Source organism: Danio rerio, chromosome 7, assembly GCF_052040795.2.
Source record: "Danio rerio strain M-AB ecotype USA chromosome 7, GRCz13ab, whole genome shotgun sequence".
In the NCBI taxonomy this organism is placed as follows: Eukaryota; Metazoa; Chordata; class Actinopteri; order Cypriniformes; family Danionidae; genus Danio; species Danio rerio.
The window spans coordinates 10,260,980-10,265,747 of NC_141027.1; the positions used below are offsets into that span (position 1 = coordinate 10,260,980).

At 38.6% G+C, this 4,768-nt stretch overlaps 1 long non-coding RNA gene across 1 annotated transcript; it reads right to left on the minus strand.

The window, feature by feature from the left end:
* Positions 1–211: 211 nt before the first annotated feature.
* LOC147843031 (uncharacterized) lies at positions 212–3,918 on the minus strand. The gene is made up of 2 exons (XR_015495397.1): positions 2,821–3,918; positions 212–2,759 (listed from the first exon to the last, which is right to left on the minus strand). It is a non-coding gene; the product is annotated as an uncharacterized LOC147843031 (long non-coding RNA).
* Positions 3,919–4,768: the final 850 nt, after the last annotated feature.

The window sequence follows — 4,768 nt, forward strand, 5'->3', positions numbered from 1 at the left end:
TCGATGATGACTGTAATTTTGACTTTAATAAAGCTATACTGACGGATTTAATAGACGTCAGCCATTATGCAGCCCTTCATTGAGCTACTGGTAATAGCATGCCATGCGGTGTGTAATTAGATAATCCTGTCAAGTAGGCTGGTTATTGTACGTGAAAATATTGCCAACGATTGGCTGGATCTATTGCACTTTTTTAACATAATGTGCTTCCTTGTAAAATGTAAATTTGAGAGAATGTGTGTGTGTGTGTGCATAAAAATTCATTATGCAAATTAAACCTCCTGTTACCCTAAAATCTGCTAACACCTTTTATCCACTGGGATCAATTTGACCCCAGCATTTTAAAACCTTCAGAATCGGATTTTCTTTGCCATGAGTTTAATGTCAGGTAATTGACGTCTTTGTTGCCTACTTGACAACACTCTGAAATACACAACCCCCACTCTTCACTCCCAACCCCTCACTTCCTGCCCCTTATACATACAGATTACCTATTGCATTATTATAGACCTGTTAACAAATTAGCATGAACACGCACTGTTTTACTTAGGGATGCACCGATCCCTATACTTGGATTGGATATCGGTGTAACGAAGTGGCTTCACAGAGGGATCCATTTGCAGTATTTTTAATAAACACAGTTACAAAAAGCACAAAAAAAAAAAGCACACAGATGTTGTGCGTGCGCAAACTCACATCAAACACAGTAGTATATCGTCGTTGGGCTGGCCGCAGGTAAACACAGGATGAGTGTGCAGGCATGGGTCAGAGGCAGGCGGCTAGTATCAGAGTCGGTAAGTAGGGATGGCTGACATGAAACTGATGTTTCGACACAGTGTCGAGATCCCGAAGCGCAAGTGTTTCGAAACACTGCACCGAAGCATGATCCGAAGCACCCAAGTCACGTGACTAAAGTGTTTCGAAACACCTAGTCACATGATTAAAGCGATTTAAAGCATCGATCAGCTTAGAAGCGTTTCGAGACCTGGCGAATCCTCATTTGACTGCCAAGGTCAAAAACTAATCTCTGTCTCATATGGCCTAGAGGACTGTGTGTATGCAAATTTGTCCTATTCATTGCACAATGTTTTGGGTTCGAATCCCGACTTGCACAAATACTCTGAAATCATGTTTTCATGTATTTTAAACATGTTTCTGTTTTGTGTAGCCTAAATAGGATACAGCTGCAGTTACGCCATCAATTTAGCATCATTTTTGTAATATTGTAAAACAATAATAAATATTTTTACAGTCTGGTTGGGTTTAGGGTTTGGGTAGACATTAATAAAATACAATAAATGGGAAATTTATTGAATAATCTAAAATAATTCTTGATAACTTCAGGCCACCGTTTTTGATCTAGCAACAACCCTGTTTTAAGACAAAAACAAGACATATTTATTCACAAATTGTTTATTCGAATATCAGACCAATGTTGAAACAAAACGATACAAGAGCAAAGCATTACCAACTGGTATTAAAGCATTTCAAAACAACTGTGACAGCCTAGCTTCGAACCGACTTTCCCCGCATGGAAGTTTAACACCTTAACAACTGTACTACGACACTTGAAGGATTAAGCATACAAAGTGGGGTTTAATCCCTCAATTTGTTTAACTGTTCTTTACTGAAGCTGTTTCAGTGCAATACATAAAACATGACCACTAGGTGTCACTGTAGAGAGGGGTTTCGAAACGTTTCGAAGCTTAGATACATTTGCTTCTACTGTTTCAGTGTTTCATGAAGCCTTGCTTTGCCCACCACTATCGGTAAGCAGGCTAGAGTTTAAGGCAGGCGGCGAGGATCAAAGTCGAGATTCAGTTTGAAGTACAAGGCAGGCGGCAGGCAGGACTGGGTCAATAAACGAAGCAAGATCACAACAGGAAAGCAGGCAAGGACGAGAACGCTCAGTAGTGTTAGCCGGGGCAGAACAAGACTTCGCAATGAAGCTGTGTGTGTGTGCTGCTTATAAGCGTGAGCCAGGTGATTAGGAGATGTAGTGCAGGTGTGAGTGCTAATCAGTCAATGGATGATGTAATGTCAAAAGTCCGGTGATGATGACCTCTGCTGGCCAGCGAGGGGAAAGACTGGGACCGAGTCAGTGACTATCGGTTTGATACCGTATATTTTTGCTGGATCAGGTATTGGCCAGCTGGTACCGATTCAAATCCGATCTTGCTGTGTGTTGTATTCCGTGTAATTTATAAGCCAACAAAAGCCACAAAGGTAGCCTATTATAAGACATTGGAAAGTTGTCATGTAGGTTACTATATTTTAAATGTTCTGAAGCCATTCTATAGTGTAATGTGAAGCAGAGATGAATATTCAAGTGCTTAAATTTATGTTCAGTTCAGCGCTTCCCATCAATAATTCTCCGTTCATTCACAATTCAAACTGCGCGTGGCGTTCATGACAACACGAAAAACTCTCTCCAAGACTATTTGTTCCTGTTAGTTTAATAATCAGCGGAGATATGCATTTAGTTCTGCTTTAAATGGGTTCATTTTGACCCGTAACATGAAGTTTATTGCTGTTTCTACATCATGTTGCGCTGTGTCTGTTAGACCAGCAGATCGCATTCGCAACACTGGAGTAGAGAGGGTTGTTACCTGCTCTTCACACACAAAGTAGGCCGACCTGAAACTTTAAGTTAGAAAAGGCTCAATAATACATTGGACAGATCCTCAACGCACTCATCTCTTCCCTTTGTGCTGCTCTTTTGAAAGTGTCCACAGATACTGTAACCTGAGGGCTGCGCGCTGTTTCTCAGCGATGCATCAATCGCTTCATCAAGCACATGGCTACACAAAAACGGCATACAATTATTCTCATAAAGAGTTTCTGTTCTCTCATCCTTCTGACTGAGTTTATTCTTTGGAGGTGAATACGTTATGTGCTTCTGATAGTTTGTAAAACCTGGCTCATTGTGGTCAAAGTAGTTGATTAAATTAATAAAAGTGAAACTGACGGGCGCAATATGGATTGGCATCAACAAAAAATTAATTAGCCTAATATACGCAACTCTAAGGGCCCTATCATACACCTGGCGCAGTGTGGCGCAAGACGTGGCGCAATAGTCTTTTGGTAGTTTCAGCTTGGCGCAAGAGTCGTTTTGAGGCGTTGCACTACACTGTTTAAATAGCAAATGCATTAGCGCTCATATGTGCGCTCATAGGTGTTCTGGTCTAAAAAGAAAGGCGTTCTGAGGCGCACTGCTGGCGCGTTGCTATTATGAGAAACTAAAATAGATTTTTCATTAGACCAAAACAAACCCGGTCTAAACTCCGGCGCAGAGTTGCACCTCGCTTACACACTGCTTAATACACACAAGAAAACAATAGGCAAATATCTTTACATATGAAAAAATGTAAATATTAAGGATATATATAGGATATAATAAGAATAGATATAGGATATAAATATAAAGGATTAAAATATTACAAAACATTATTTTCTAGCCTACATAAATATGAAAAATCACTGCTTTTATTCTTCTTCATCTCGGGAGGCTTTTTCAGGTCATTCATAACAATTTACTTTTGTATAATGTTATTATTATTAGCAGTAATATTTATTATATCCATATTTATATTTGTTTTATTAAAAACAAGCTTAGATTTGCCCACCTGTCAGGTTTTAGACCATATGGGGCAAAGCATGTGTTTTAGGAGTTTTAACTCAGGTTTTTGAGCACATTTTGTTATTATTGTTCATTTATTCGTTTGCTGGAAATTAGAACTGAATTTAGAAATAGTTTTGAAATGAATATTTGCGCTTAAACGCAATTAATTATTTATAGACTAATTGATGTCTGTGCGAAAAGGTTTCCCTATCCACGAGCGAAAAGTTTCCAAAAGTGAAAGTGATCCATTATCTCTCATTCTCACGCAGTAGATGCTCTGTTTAACTGTTTTCTGTTAAAAAAAAAAAAACTGTTCACTGTTAACTGTTTGCTAGTGAAATGCTAATTTTTTCCAGACTTACTTTGCATCCTGTAAATAGCGAATGCGCTTATGGCGAGACGCAGCTGGCTCTTAAAGGGAATGGGAGATGAGACTCTTAATTGTTTTATTCTCAAAACACACCTATAACTCATTAAGAAAATAAACTCAACCCTTTTAGACCATGCGCCACAGCGCAAAGCGGATTTTCCCGTCCTTAAATTAGCAAAAATGCGTTCTGACACGCCCTGAAAGCGTTTGCACCCTGCATTTTGCGCTCTGCGCATGGACCGTCAAAATAGAGCCCTAAAAGTGTGATTATTTCACTGTAATATTTTATATTAATATTTCATTTAACAGACCAGTTTGTGCGCTGAAGCATATAAGCCGACCTTGTTTTGAACTTCACCCTAAATATTCTAGGAAATATCAAAGTGCTCGCAAGAATTAGGTTCACCCCTCTTAAACCCCCACCCCCATCCCCATCCCCTATGCGAAATATCAAAGTTCTCATGAGTGTTCTCATGTCACGTGAACTGCAAGTGATTCTTGCGATACTACGAGTATGATTGTGTAAGTTTTTATTATTGTTATTATTATTATTGTTAATATTTTATTATAGTTAAAAATTTAGTGCATATTATAAAATCATAGCATGTTATAGTGACCTCAATGTCACCCAAATATGTGTATTTTTTAAAATATATTTTAAGTTTTATACAGCTAAAAGACCCTGGTGTCAAATTGACCCCAAGGAACACCGATGTTACAAAATGTGTACAGAGCATTGAAAAAATATTTTGGATTTTGTTTACCAAGTTGTTCCC